This window comes from Macrotis lagotis, chromosome 2 (genome assembly GCF_037893015.1).
Source record: "Macrotis lagotis isolate mMagLag1 chromosome 2, bilby.v1.9.chrom.fasta, whole genome shotgun sequence".
NCBI lineage: Eukaryota > Metazoa > Chordata > Mammalia > Peramelemorphia > Peramelidae > Macrotis > Macrotis lagotis.
Genome location: NC_133659.1, coordinates 195231243 through 195246600, shown reverse-complemented (window position 1 = coordinate 195246600; position 15358 = coordinate 195231243). Strand labels below are relative to the sequence as shown.

The 15358-nt window shown below is 36.7% G+C and overlaps 1 pseudogene; it reads right to left on the bottom strand.

The window, feature by feature from the left end:
- Positions 1-4828: 4828 nt before the first annotated feature.
- Positions 4829-15358, bottom strand: part of LOC141512064 (pinin-like) — a 30142-nt pseudogene continuing 19612 nt past the window's right edge.

Genomic DNA, 15358 nt, shown 5'->3' with positions numbered 1-15358 from the left:
GCTGGGTGATGTTATGCTGGGAGGCCAGAATTGGCATAAGAAGCTTGGGTGAGTCGATCAGAAAACCGATCCCCCAGAGTTTTGTTTAGTATATCAAACCTTTTTAAAATCAATTGGTTTAGGGTAGCAAGGGATATAGCCTCAAAGAATTTTCCAACCTTAATTTGGAGGAGTTGGTAATTCTCTTTTTTTTCAGCTCTCCAGGTCCCAATGAATCTTTAGGTGTTCTGGTTCTTCTCACCCAGCTCTCTGGTATCAATTATTCATCTTCCCCCTTCCCTTCCAAGACAATTAGGAATTGATACAGATCTGAAAACCTGGGTTTGTATGAATATAGGATGGAGTAGAACTGCTCAGCACAACCTCTGGGATCCTCCCTGGATTTGGGATAGCCTTTGGAGTCCTCTATATTCCTGGGGCTTGAAATCATAAAGTCTGATTCAGACTTCAGATTGTTTCCTGGGAAACATTTGACCTTTACTTTGAAAGGGAACATAGAAGCTGAGAAGCTGATGGAGTTTTTTGGTAAGGGTCGATATATTCTAGGTGGTTGGGGAGTTTGAGGCTTGTTAAAGAGAAGGTTTTCAGTGACTTAAGTTTTCCCTTCACTAAAGGGAATAATGCTTTCTTTCCTTAGCCTCTGAGTACCATTTATTAAAATTGTCCCACTCCCAAGACAGAGTTTCCTTTTCCATTAACTCCTGTCTTACATAATTTAAATTGGTCTGCTAAACTTGCTCAAAGAGCCAGCAAAGTTTAGGGTCATGATTAGTCAAACTAACCAATTCTGGAAGTGTGAGGTATACTCAAGACCAATTTCTTATACATCTGAAAGGCATATATTCTTTCTGGGGTCTTGCAAATAGAACTGTTGTATCTTCCCTTTTCCTTTTGTAATACTACTGTCCCATTTTAAAGACGTACACTGAAAGATAATAAAACCACTAAACAATCACTCATAATAGAGGTACACTATAAAGAATAAAACAATAAAACAGCACAGATATAGAGATACACAAATACAATTAATCTTCACATTGCTAGTCATCCATATAAATTCTGAGTTAATAAGCCACAACCCTAACCAAGCAATCAAATAAAAGTGTAAATTTGAACCATTTCCAAGCACATAAAAACAACTGAGGAAGTAAGTCATTCAAAAATTTATGCATTTTGCTTATGAAAAGAAAAAAAATAACTCATTCAAAAACCTCCCTAATCCACATGCCAAATGTCAGAAGGAAGAAAAAAACAGCCTTACCTAGAGTGATGCTGGTCAAGAACAGGGACCCTGGAATGGTCCTCACAATGAAAGAAGGCCTAATCAAAGACTGGGCCAGATAGTGGAGTGGGAATCAGAAACAATGAACTTACTAGATAGGGGATCTGGGACTCTGGAATAAGTCTCAATTGAGATATTAGATATCATAGGGTTGACTGAAGTGCTTAAACTGGACTCTGAAATGAAAAGTTAAGTGTGATATTATAACACCTAATTTTATGTGGAAAGAGGCCCTCAACAGAGAATTAATGATAGAAGCCTGTTTTTTGCAAACTGACCAAAACAATGAAACACCAAGGATAGAACTCAACCTTGCTCCTTATCTCTACAATCCCTTGTTTCCCTTTCCTTTTCTGAGAAACTCCTACCTCCAAAGACTTTGCAAATAGAAAATTCCCTAGACTAGGAGTTCCAAATTTTTTCTTTATAAGCAATCCCCTTTTCCCCCCAAAGTCAGTCATCTGGCTTTTTTTTTTTTTTTTTTTTGGTTTTTGCCAGGCAATGGGGTTAAGTGACTTGCCCAAAGCTACACAGCTAGGTAATTATTAAGTGTCTGAGGATGGATTTGAACTCAGGCACTCCTGACTCCAGGGCTGGTGCTCTATCCACTGCACCACCTAGCCGCCCCAGTCATCTGACTGCTATTTTACTTGTATCTAATTTGACTTTTTTGGTGACAATAAGAAGTTCTGACTATTTTATTTTTATTTTTTAAATCTAAGTCACTTCTGACAAAGGACTCATTTCTAAAATATACAGAGAACTGAGTCATATTTAAAAAAAAAGCCATTCCCCAGTTGACAAATGGTCAAAGGATATGCAAAGGCAATTTACAGATGAGGAGATCAAAGCAATCCATAGTCATATGAAAAATTTCTCTAAATCATTACTTATTAGAGAAATGCAAATTAAATCTTCTCTGAGGTACCACCTCACACCTCTCAGACTGGTCAATATGACCAGAAAGGATAATGATCATTGTTGGAAGGGTTGTAGGAAATCTGGGACACTATTACATTGTTGGTGGAGCTGTGAACTCATCCAACCTTTCTGGAGAGCAATTTGGAACTAAGCCCAAAGGGCAACAAAAATGTGCATACCTACCCTTTGATCCAGCAATACCACTGCTGGGTCTATACCCTGAAGAGATGATGAAAAAGGGTAAAACCATCACTTGTACAAAAATATTCATAGCAGCCCTGTTTATGGTGGCAAAGAATTAGAAATCAAGTTTGGGGAATGGCTTAGCAAACTGTGGTATATGTATGTCATGGAACACTATTGTTCTTTTTTTTTTAAATTTATTTTTATTAAAGATATTATTTGAGTTTTACAATTTTCCCCCCAATCTTACTTCCTTCCCCCCACCCCCACCCACAGAAAGCAATCTGTCAGTCTTTACTTTGTTTCCATGTTGTACCTTGATCCAAATTGAGTGTGATGAGAGAGAAATCATATCCTTAAAGAAGAGACAAGAAATCTAAGAGGTAACAAGATGAGACAATAAGATACCTGTTTTTTTCTAAATTAAAGGAAATAGTCCTTGAACTTTGTTCAAACTCCACAGCTCCTTATCTGTATACAGATGGCACTCTCCTTTGCAGACAGCCCAAAATTGTTCCCGATTGTTGCACTGATGGAATGAGCGAGTCCTTCAGGGTTGATCATCACTCCCATGTTGCTGTTAGGGTGTATAGTGTTTTGCTTCTGTTCATTTCACTCAGCATCAGTCCATGAAAATCCCTCCAGGCTTCCCTGAATTCCCATCCCTCCTGGTTTCTAATAGAACAATAGTGTTCCATGACATACATATACCACAGTTTTCTAAGTCATTCCCCAATTGAAGGACATTTACTTGATTTCCAATTCTTTGTCACCACAAACAGGGCTGTTATGAATATTTTTGTACAAGTGAATTTTTTACCCTTTTTCATCATCTCTTCAGTGTATAGACCCAGTAGTAGTATTGCTGGATCAAAGGGTATGCACATTTTTGCTGCCCTTTGGGTGTAATTCCAAATAGCTCTCCAGAAAGGTTGGATGAGTTCACAGCTCCACCAACAATGTAATAGTATCCCAGATTTCCTACAACCCTTCCAACAATGATCATTATCCTTTCTGGTCATATTGACCAGTCTGAGAGGTGTGAGGTGGTACCTCAGAGAAGATTTAATTTGCATTTCTCTAATAAGTAATGATTTAGAGAAATTTTTCATATGACTATGGATTGCTTTGATCTCCTCATCTGTAAATTGCCTTTGCATATCCTTTGACCATTTGTCAACTGGGGAATGGCTTTTTTTTTAAATATGACTCAGTTCTCTGTATATTTTAGAAATGAGTTCTTTGTCAGAAACATTAGTTGTAAGGATTGTTCCAGTTTAATGTACATTAATTTCTACAAAAACAATATATGATACAGAATTAGAAGAGAACATACAAACTTAAAGGTTTACCTAGTAAAATATACAGATTCTTAGCATAGAGCATGTGATAGTTTTAAAAAAATGGCAATAGTTGTAAATCTTTTTTATTCTTTTTACATGTTGTTGGAACCTCACAAAATTTTTGATAAATAACTTACAAAATTGTATAAAAAGTAAAAAATGAATGATATATAAATTCTGCATTTTTCCAAAAAAGAATTTTACAACATGTAATTTTTGGGCGGAGCCAAGATGGCGGCATGAAGGCAGCATTTCCTGTTAACTCCTTCCCCCCAAAACTCCAACAAATTATGACTCTAGCCAAAATTTTAGAGGGTCAGAACTCACCGAATGACTGAGTGATACATTTTCCCAGTCCAAGATAACTCGGAGGTTCCGCAGGAAAGGTGTGTTTTACTGAGCAGCACAACCCCAGAACAGCTTAAAGGGGTGGGAAAAGAATTCTACTACATCAAAATGAGTGTAGAGTGAGGAACACAGGCTGCAGAATCTGCAGCAAGAATGCAGAAAGCAGCCTGCACCTCCAGAACAAAGCCCACACATGGTAAGGGGGTCAGGGAAGACTGCAGAGATTTCTCTGCTCTCCCTCAGGATAGGACTTTGCTGCTAGCCCACACTCAGATACAGGTTGTAGTTTGGGCTTCCATGCTAAGTAGCCAAGCAGGACTCCTCCTTACAGCTCCAGGGAAGAGGGAAGTGGGGGGGGGGTCATCTACATATCAAAGCACAGGCAAGAGAGCATAAGATCTTGGAGGAGTGAAGGTCCCAGTGGGGTGTCCCCCCAAAAAACAACCCCCCAAAGCCCAACATGCAATTCTTAAGGCAGCATTTTTTTTTCTTTTTAGGTTGTTTTGCAAGGCAGTGGGGTTAAGTGGCTTGCCCAAGGCCACACAACTAGATATTTATTAGGTGTCTGAGGCCGGATTTGAACTCAGGTACTGCTGACTCCAGGGTTGGTGTTCTTTCCACTACGCCACCTAGCTGCCCCCTATGCCACCTAGCTGCCCCAAGGCAGCATTTTTATTAAAAGAAAAAGTATCCTTTTTCACATCAAAAAATCTGCTGCTACAAATAGTCTAAGGAAGCCTGGTTTCTTCCATTAACACCTTTTGTCTTTACAGTCTGTTTTAAGGTCTCTTTCACTTCTTGAAAATCTTTTCTATGACCAACTACTTTCTGATATAGATTTTTTTCAGTCAGACTGTGAACTCTTATACTTTGATCCTTTTGTATCTCTACTATTACCATTTTAAGACTTGTGATTGTGATTTCTTTCTAGTCTTGGTGTATCCTCCACTTCTGATTCACACTCCTACTGGATTTTCTATCCCTGTTATGATGACTCCTACTCTCACTGTCACTACTGTTACTACTACTGTCTCTGCTGCTGTTCCATTAGTGTTAGTACTGCTCCTGAAATCATTCTGACTGCTACTGCTGCTACTACTGGAGCTGCTGCCACTACCACTATTGGTTGAACTTGAGATGCTACAGCTACTGCTATGACTTCTACTCTTGCTAGTTTTGTTTCTGGCTTGACTCCTACTTCTACTCTTTTTTTTTTTTTTTGTTTTGGTTTTCCTCTCTGAAGTCACTGTCATGACTGGCTCTAGTTGCACCTCAGGAAGTTTGACAGATTCCATGGCAAACTCTTTCCTTTTGGTTAGATGCCTTGGTTCCTGTGTGATCTGAGGTGGGGGCTTTATAAATGTAAGGGCTAAGTCTCAGACTGAGGGTAGAGTTGGAAGGAGGGCAGGGGAAGGGACTGGGACTGAGGTTGAATCACAAAATATTATTGGAACTCAGATTCTCTCTTGTTTCTCTTCAGATTCATTTTCATTTTCTGGAAAATTAACATTCTTCACAGGAGAAATAAGATTATAATCTTAGTTTGGCTGAGTCTCACCTTCTATCTCTGGTCCTATTTCTTTGCTATTCTCATTTTCTTAAGGCCTTACACTTTCAACTTTATAAGAATCTATTTCTTCTGGTTCTGTATTTACATTTTTGACATTTCATCCTTTGTTTTAACATTCATAACTTCTTCAGACTGGCTATCCTGTAACTTTTCTTTTTTCCTCACCTCATTCACCTCCTCCATTCTAACCTCCATTGCGTTTTTATGCTCCTCATCCTGTTATTTCTTGGTATCACTATGAACTGCACCTACTTCTTTTTCCTCTTCTTCTTTTGAATCCTCTATTCTACATCATTGGGTTGATTACCTGTCTGCTCCATCTCTTCCTCATGCTGACTTACCTTACTCTCTTATTATTCCATCTTCTGTTCTTTCATTATGTACTACCTGAGGTACTTTTTCTTTCACTGATTGTCTTCTAAACCTAGACTCCATTTTATTTATTTGTTCTGTCCCCTGGAAATAGTCTGTGGGCTCTTCAGTGACTTTTAGCTTTTGGAAGGAGGTGATTTCTGGGGGGGGGGGTCACTTTCACTACAATGACCTCTATGTTCTCCTTTCTGAGGTTTGTGGATCTTTTTTTTTTTGTCTTTCACCTTGTAAAATATATTTTACTTAGTAAAATATACAGATTCTTAGTGTAGAGCATGGGATATTTTTAAAAGATGACAAAGGTTGTAAATCTTTTTTATCTTTTTTGCTTGTTTTTAGAACTTGAATGCTGAAGTCAACTGTGGGAGATAGGATAGGGACCTTCGATTCCCAAAGACTTGCCTTTGGAATGGACTTTGAGCAAGTGGGTAAATTTGGAGCAGGTGAGTTCCAATAGAAGCACTTTTATCTTACCCTTATAATGCCACCTGACCTCAACATACCCTGAATGACCAGGAGAAACAGAAAAATTAAATAGGCCTCAAAATCAAACTATTATTCTAAAATTGACAATATTTGGCTTCCACAATAACCAGTAGACAGATATTGCTTACATTCTAATTTTTATAGTTCCTTCTCCCCCTTTCCCTTGGCAGAAGGCTCAGTATTAGGGAAGAGCAGCTCCGAGTGGGAAACTTCTTAGAAAATCCCACTCCCCTCTAGGTAGAAGCAGGGAACTACAAAAAAACCCTGAATTTAGCATCCTCCAACCCACACCTATTCTTTAGCTCATCCCAATGAACTTGAACTCTATCCCAAGAGTTGGAAGATACAAACATTCCAATCTCTATTTGCATTGCAGTACAACTGAATTCTTTTTGCCTAGCCTCAACACTATTTACAATTCCATGAGAGATTGTCAGTCCTGCAGGTATGCACATGATTGACAAAATCTAATACCTAAGCTGGCATAGGAGTCTTTTCAGTGCTGATTAAAAAAAGTCTCTGTATGTCTATGTGTGTTTCTTGAGTATGGATGACCACCTTCTCCTTACCCCAGCTTTTTCCCTCCAGTTTTACTTGTATAAAGTGGTTTTGGTGACAATGAGAAATTGCCACTTTCAAAGGGTAAGTCTGTCCTCTTTGAATCCTGTTACTGGAAATTTTCCTCCATCCCTCTTGTTCTTCCAACAATTTTTTTCTCAAAGAAAAAGAATCCAAAAGGCAGTTCAGATTCTGTGTAATCTAAAGCCCACTCCATTCTAGAATCATACCAGAAACCTTCTCAAGGTGATTTGAGAAAGGGGAAAAGGTATAATGATTAAGTTTCTTATTTTAAAGTCACTCAAATTAATACCAAACATTGATTACTGCAAATGTATTTTACTATAATTTATATAAGGTTTCTATTAATTTTCTATTAATATTAATCTTTTAATGTGAATTAAATTAACATGAAATTAATATGAATTTCTATGAATCTTAAAGAAAGATTTTGCTACTTATACAATTAAGAAAGTAGCTTGAATATGTTTTGTTGCTATTTTTGTAAGTTTCAGATTTGTAAGGTTAAAAACATCTGCAAAGAATTTATATTTGTTTATTTTTAAGAAATATTTGAATTGTGACAAATTAAGAAAAAGACTTGTGGTATGATAAGAAAAGTCATATATTAACAAAATGGTCGCTATATGTCTATATTATATAACCATGAAAATAAGGTTTTTAAAAAAGTCATTTGATCTGGTGAAGAATTTGAACTACATGTAGTAAAATAAGAAAAGGAAATATTCATTGGAATTAATATTGTCTGAAATATGGTTAAACAGTATACTAAGGGAAAGGACAATTGTATAGAATGAGTTAAGGGTTTGAGAAAAAAATTAAAAGGCTATGAGGTAAAATGAAAATGTATAAAAAGAGGCAGGTTTTTTTTGATCCATACGTGTGACCTATATAATATGAATTGAAACCTCCACCCACTAAAGGAATATGAGTAGATTTGACTTTTGTATAAGTAAAAGAATTGATCTTGGAAGTTTTGAAAATTGATTTGAAAATCAGTGTAAAAAGAGAAAAGAGTTTAGAGGGTTATTAATCAATTGGTGAACTATAGAATTTCTTCTGGGATTGCAGAACTCAGATTTGTAGCAAATTGAAATGGGCTCTTAAATATGATTGGTATAGTTTAAAAATTTAACTTTGGACTGCTGCTTTTGCAATCTCCATCAGTGAATTGGATAAAAATGAAATGTTTGGAATATATAGTACTTGTTTTAAACATAGCACTACATTATTAAATTAAAAATTGGAATTTTGTATAAAATCATTTGGAATATAGATTCAGGTGTAATTGAATTTAGTTTGGTCACAATTTAGGTTAAATAAGTCTCTCCTGATTTGATGTTTAATATGAATCAGAATGTATTGTACTATTTTACATTAAAAATTTAGAAGCTAAGACTGCAAAGAAAGTTTCCTCTATTTTAGTTTACTATTCTGTTTACTAATCTGAGAATGCATTTAACTAAATCATGAAATTTTCAGGCTTCTTGATGTTTGGGTAAGGACAAATTCTTTCATAAACTAGAACACTGGAAAATTAGAATTTTACTATTGAAAATAAGAATGGGGGCAACTAGGTGGAGCAGTGGATAGAGCACTGGCCCCGGAGTCAGGAGTACTTGGGTTCAAATCTGGCCTCAGACACTTACAGGTTTTGAAAGGAAAATCATTCAAGATTATTTGGGGTATGCTTTTTGGAATTTCTAATATTGTTAACTGAGTTACAGTGAAGATCTTGAAGGCAAAAGGGATTTTTAGAAACATTCAGTCATAGATTTTTATCAAGAATTTTCTATGCTGCAGAATTTCTATTGAATAAAAAAGGAAGATCTTTGCACAAGAATGGGGTGTAATTTACTTAATATTTGATATTTGACAACAAGACAAAATGGAAAGTGTACACTTGGATTTGAAATTTGTTAACTAGTGACTTGAAGCTAGTTATCTTAACTCTATGTGATGGTAAACTGCCTACCATTAGGCAAGCATTGTATTTTAACTGTTATTAGTTTTACCTTAATTAAGAATAAGTACTTCACACTTGAAAACTTTATATGATTTTTTAAAATGCGAACAATATATCATGATGCTAATGGACACAACAGCCCTAATTTTACATATATTTGATTATATTGGAGCCATCTTAAAAGTTTGTTTCAAGTTCAAGTTTAATAATTTTTGATTAGAATGTAAAAATCGACACTGTTGTCTAAGCATGTTCTTGCAACTTGGATATAATTTTAGACTGTGGGCTTTAAAAAAAACAAAAAAAAATCAGTGGAGAAAAATTTTAAATCGACTTGATTATTTTGTCAGCCCCCCCTTTTTTAAAAAAAGAATTGGATAATTTTTTCACCTTAGCATAAAATTATCTTAATTTTATAAGTTATATCTACAACTATTTGTTCTCACTTATGAATATGTAAATTGTTTTAACTGATTGTTAAAAATGTTGAAACCTATTGCAGGAGAGATGGATAGGCAGGCAGATTTAACAAACCGAGGTCCCTTCTCTGTTATACCTGTTGGTCTGGTCTGGGCAAAGTCAATCAGCCCTGAGAAATGGACCAACTTTTAGACATAGAATTTCTTAACAGTGAATCTGGCCAGCAATAGATCAGCAAGTTTCTGACAAATATAGAAATAATTTCTAATGATTTAGTTTTTACATCAGTACAAAATCAAATAGAAAAACAAGTGATGAATTCTAAGTGAAATCTGTTATTCATGTATGAACTAGTTCATTCTTTATTGCAAACTCATGAGAGAACAACTAGACCTAGCCCTAAGCTGTGATTAGTAAAACTGTTATTTAGGATGAAAGCCTTTGGAGCTATGATTGTTTTTTGCTCTGGGGTTTGACTGTAAGTATTCTTTTTTTTTATTTTTATTTATTTATTTTTTTTTTTAGTTTTTTTGTAAGGCAATGGGGTTGTCTGAGGCCAGATTTGAACTCAGGTACTCCTGACTCCAGGGCCGGTGCTCTATCCATTGTGCCACCTAGTCACCCTGACTGTAGGTATTCTTGTCTAATGAATCATTAAGTCAGTAATCCACTATTAGGAAGAACTGCCACATACTAATGCCACAAGTAAATAACTCAGAGATGAATGTGATTCTAAACTGTGACAGGTGGATGTCAGTTCAGGGAAAAAGGCCAGAGGGATGATCTTTGGTCTCAGTCTAAGGTAGATCCTGTCTGGCTCAATTTCTCCACTGTGTTCCTTTGAAAAGGAGTGTTTTCCACCTGATTATTCTTGAGCCTGGCTATGAGTTTGAATGATTGATTATGAATAATGACTGTTACATGAAGTCAAATAAACCTAAGGATGTTTGATCCTAAGATACACACATATGTGTGTATGTATATGTATATATATGTATATGTATAGCTATTAAGAACTAATTTGAAGTTGTTTTTATCATATCCCAGCTTTTTTTTCTCTTTAGCAATTTTCAACATTCAGAGAAAATAGTCAATACTGAAAAGACAAATGCTAACTGAATTGAACTGCCACAGGATATATACTAGATATAGTGACTCAACAACCAATTCCTAAGGTCATACAATACTATTTTGTTATCTACAATACCCTGTATTGCTGTTCTCCCATGTATTACTGTATGTATATTATCACCTCCTAAAAGGTTGAATAGTGGATTAATTATATCATGGAAAAATTGCAAGGGTGAAGAAGGTCCCATGAGAATCTTATCTCCCAAAGATTCTCTCCTATGTGGGAATCCTGGTTTTTCTCCTTTCTGATTCTGATATTCACACCATTCCTGATCATTCTTGTTTTCATAACCTGTCTTTTAAACCCTTTTTAGAGTCTTTCTCCTTTAGTCTACAAGGTCATACATTTTGAACTAGTGACTGGAGCTCGATACCCTCATCTGCACAATCCAGACATCGGTGACTACCTGTCGCTGCCTCAACCATCTCCTGAATGTATCTCAAGTCCCCAATAGCTTTATGTTTATTTTCAACCAGAAGCTGCTCCAGAAGCTGTATCTTTTCCTTGCTACTAGCAACTGGCTACTAGCCTCCAAATAAAAAGAAGTGGGGAATGATAGGGGTTGACAGAAATCCTTAACTTAGACTCTGAATTGAAAGGGTTAACTGTGACATTATAGCACATAACTTTGTGTGGAGAGAAGAGAGATGTAGTTACTGTTCTTCTTGTCTGTGTTCTAGTTTTTAGCCAGGAAGAGCCCCTTCTTCCTTGTAGCACCAAACCAAGCTCCATTTGGCCCTAGAACTGTGACAAAGGTCCTTACCTTGTGACTGACCAGAATGCCGCTCTCTGCCCTGAAATTCCAACCTAAAGCTGTTCATGGGCAGTAGAGCTGCAAGTCAGTGTCAGCTGTACCCAGGACTAGCAATATGTCTCCCGAAATATGTGTGACCCTTTGTCCAACCCTCTTACCATCTCTGGATTGAGAGTTCCCAAAGCTGCTGGCTGCTGCTGCCATTGGGTGTTTGTACCCTGGATAGATGTCCCACCCTGGAGTCACTGAAGTCATCTATTGATGTTCCAAGTTTTCTTATGTCAGAAAAATATCCATTCTGACCTTTTTTCTGGACGTGCCATTCCAAAATTTGATACGAAGTGTTATTTTAAAGTTGTTTGGGGGGGAATGCTAAGAGGGTTCATTAAGCTAGATACTTACTCCTAACCTGCCATTTTGGAGCCAACCTCTTGAATTCACAGAGGGGCTCCCAAGGCTTAAAATGTCCATCTCAGGATCATCATTTGGTCATCTATGTTTAGGAAAGAAATTCAAAGCAGAAGTGGCAATTTGAGATTCAATTTCAAGCTCATATAGGCCAATATTTGCACTAGCTGGTGTTTGAGCAATTTGTCATTCCTACTGGTTTGGAGAGACTATCCTTCCATTGAGAAGAATGAAGAATCCAGAGGAGAATTATTATTCTTGTTTTAAATATATATATGTATTTATATAGCTAATTGGATTGAGTATATATTATATATTGAGTATATATTATATATGATAAATAATATAGTATAAAACATAAAGCATAAAAAATTGTAGCTAGAATTTATATGTCTTAAGGTTTGCAAAGCATTTCTGAAAATTATCTTAATTTATCTTCACATCAATCCTGAGAAGCAGGTGCTATCATTATACTCATTTTATAGGTGTGGAAATGAGAAAGACAGAAGAAATTTTCAAAGGGTCGTACAGCTAGTTAGTCAGCATTTGAACTGAGGTCTTCTTTACTCCAGGTTTAATGTCCTATCAATCCATCTTAGCTAGGGGCATAGTGGATAGGGAAGTTTCTGGGCCTGGAGTAAGGAAGATTAAGTTCAAATATAGCCTCAGACACTGACAAGCATATGACCCTGGACAATTCAGTTAATCTCTTCCTGTCATATTTTCTTTAACTATAGAATGAGGATGATGATTATGATCTCATTTACTTCTCAGTCTTATTGTGAGGATCCAATGGGATAATATATGCAAAGATCTTAGCACGGTGCCTCACACACAGTGGGCTCCTAACCAATGCTCATTTCTCCTCCTTCCCTACTTTACCATCCAACTGACACAGAGAATGGGATAGTTTTCTTCAAAAACTGCTTCAATTTGCCTCCTACCAGGCAATTGGATAAAATCTCTTTTGTACTAAACCCTGACATTTCCTAAGAATTGACTCAAAACCTCAGCTGAGTCACTTATCCTTTTATCTGGGCTCTGACCCTCACTTGGGTAACCTCCTTGTTCAGTTCCATTCAGCTTCATGTCCTCTTTGCCTGACTGCTTGTCTTTCTGGCTTCATTTAGTCTGGTTTTAGTTGGGCAGCTTGCATTGGATTAGGTCTCCTCCTGGTGGTGAAGGTTTTGGATATTGTAAGATTTGTGTTTTTCTGGCCACAATTAAACTTGGAGTTCAGGAATTTTCCTTTATTCAGTCAGAAAAGTATGTATGAAGTGTCTACACAGTGTTAGGCACCAGGGATACCTTCAAGGCATCTGTTTAATAGTTTTCCTTTTTGTTCTCTTCTCTTCTAGAATCTCTTCTGGTTCCTCCTTCTCTTTCCTTCTCCTCATTCCCTTAACCAGCATCTCTCCTTTCTCCAAACATAAAATTTCTGCTCCCTTAAGGGTCAAGGGAATTAAAGAGTTCACTGGCTTCTGTTAGCAGTCATAGGATGGCCTATATTTTTATGGTGAATCAGCAGTGGAATTCTCCCAGTATTGGAGGCCTATAGTATTCCTGAGAATGAAGACAGAGCTGAAACCTACAGTCTCAGAGCAATTAACTGACCCCTCTTCTTCTCCCTAGCTCTTTAATTCATGCAGCTAAATCTGATGATCCTGGAATGTTCCTCAGGATGAAAGAAGGGCTCAATAAATCAAAGGCTGAACCTGATAATAGATTAAGAGTCAGAAGTATAGAACTTATCAGATAGGGGTACTGGGATTCTGAAACAAATTTTCAGAGTACCTAATCTCTCTCTCTCTCTCTCTCTCTTTTTAGTTTTTGCAAGGCATTGGGGTTAAGTGGCTTGCCCAAGGCCACACAGCTAGGTAATTATTAAGTGTCTGAGGTTGCATTTGAACTCAGGTCCTCCTGACTCCAGGGCTAGTGCTCTATCCACTATGCCACTAGCTGTCCCCCTAGTGTCAAGATAGTGGAAGGCTCAAGTTCTCCTCCTCCCCCTCCCCCTCCCCCTCCCCTCCCCCCTCCTCCCCCTTGGTCCATCCAAGTAGAATAATACAATTGTTCTGAAGAACTATGAAAATGGCTAAATTAATCATATTGGAGGTACCCTTCTATTCTACTTGGTACAGTTCAGGTTATACTGATTCACTTCACTTAACACAGGCAAGTACAGTTCATGGAAAGAATGTAGGACTTGTGGACTGATGGATGACTCCTGATACTTTGTTTTCACTGTTTTCCCAGGCTCAGAGTCTACTTGTGAAATAGATTTCTAGAAACTAAATGATTATTTATGAGGTTTGGAAGTGTTTCTTTGTGTGATATGTAGAGAATTACATGACTCAGAATGTCTCCAAAGCAAACAAGGGACATTTATTTGGGGATGGGGGGATGTAACACTTCCCAGAAGACTCTGCTCCCCAGGGAAAGTAGGGTGCTGAGTAGGGTAAAACTTGGGATTTTAATGGGGTAAAAAAAATTCTGTATTCTGACAGAATATATTTACAGGGAAGAGATTTGTTGCTATGAGGAAACACATAGCTTTGATGAAACTGTGCATGTGGTTACCCAGAATTCATAGAGAAAAGTCCAGCAAGGGGGTTACTAATGTAAGATAATAATATTATAATGAACTGATGCACTTTAAGGTAAACCAAAATGATTAGTGCACAGACTCTGCTCTAGTGAAAGTCCCTTTTGTAATTTCTGTTGCCAACATCCTATATTGGGGAGGGGAGCCTTTTATCTGGAAAGGCTATTTGAATATTTATAAAATCATTTGTGGGCCATACAACAACCTAAAAATTAGTCTGCTCCATTTGGTCAAACATTTAATTAATTCACCCCTAAAACCTCCTATATTTATTGAATTTTGAGTTCAGCCTGCAGTTGCTGTGGCACTACCAGATTAAATGATTTCACAGGTTTTATATGGCCCAACATAAGCCAGACATTCCCTACCTCTCTCCTATATGTATGATGCATTGATTGGTTAAAATATGTTTATCTAAGGGCAATAGATGGTTCTTCATTGTCTAACAATTACTGCTAACAAATGTTGCTAAACTAAATGATTGCTTAATGACATTGCTGCCCCATCAATTATTATTAAGTTCATTAATATTATTATTTATTACCATATTATATCATATTAATTAATATCAAAACCATCATACTCTTTACAGTGTAATGCCACTGGTTTAATGGTGACATGATCTCCTGAACTTTCCTTGTATAATTATTGTTTTCAATATATATTGACCTCAATATATATTCCAACACATAGCGAAGTGAAGGATAGAGGATGGAGGATGGAGAGGGTCATCTTTTATTCTTCTAAAGACTTGAGGGGATACTTCAAGTATCAGAGTGCTTAACTCTCTCCATTGTTATATTCAATTCTTAGATGAAAAATCTTCCCTTGAAAAGAACAATATTCTTTGTAGGCCTTACCATTCCTTAGGAGAGTGGTATTAAATTGATGACATTTAAAAATTTGTACTGGTCGAAAGAATTAAGACTCAAACCCTCTCTGGAACCAGGCAATGATATTTTTTTCTAAATTTTATTTTATTTTATTTT